Source organism: Apaloderma vittatum, unplaced genomic scaffold, assembly GCF_000703405.1.
Source record: "Apaloderma vittatum isolate BGI_N311 unplaced genomic scaffold, ASM70340v1 scaffold40772, whole genome shotgun sequence".
Classification (NCBI taxonomy): Eukaryota; Metazoa; Chordata; class Aves; order Trogoniformes; family Trogonidae; genus Apaloderma; species Apaloderma vittatum.
In genome coordinates, this window is record NW_009703823.1 from 1 (window position 1) to 231 (window position 231).

Here is a 231-nt window from a genome sequence, read left to right on the forward strand (position 1 = left end):
GCCGTTGCAGTGACATCTCCTCGTCCCCCTTTCATGGCCTTGGTTTTGGGGTGCCTGGGTCTCCCACCCAGGCTGTGCCTTTGCACGGTGCCCCAGCACAGCCTTGTTCTTCTTTCCCCTCCTCCAGCTAATTTGGGTCTGGGAGGTGATGCCGGGGAGCTGGGGCAAAGGGCACCATGGCTTCACCTCCCTCCCTGTGCAGTGACAGCGGTTTAGAAGCATTTCATTCCC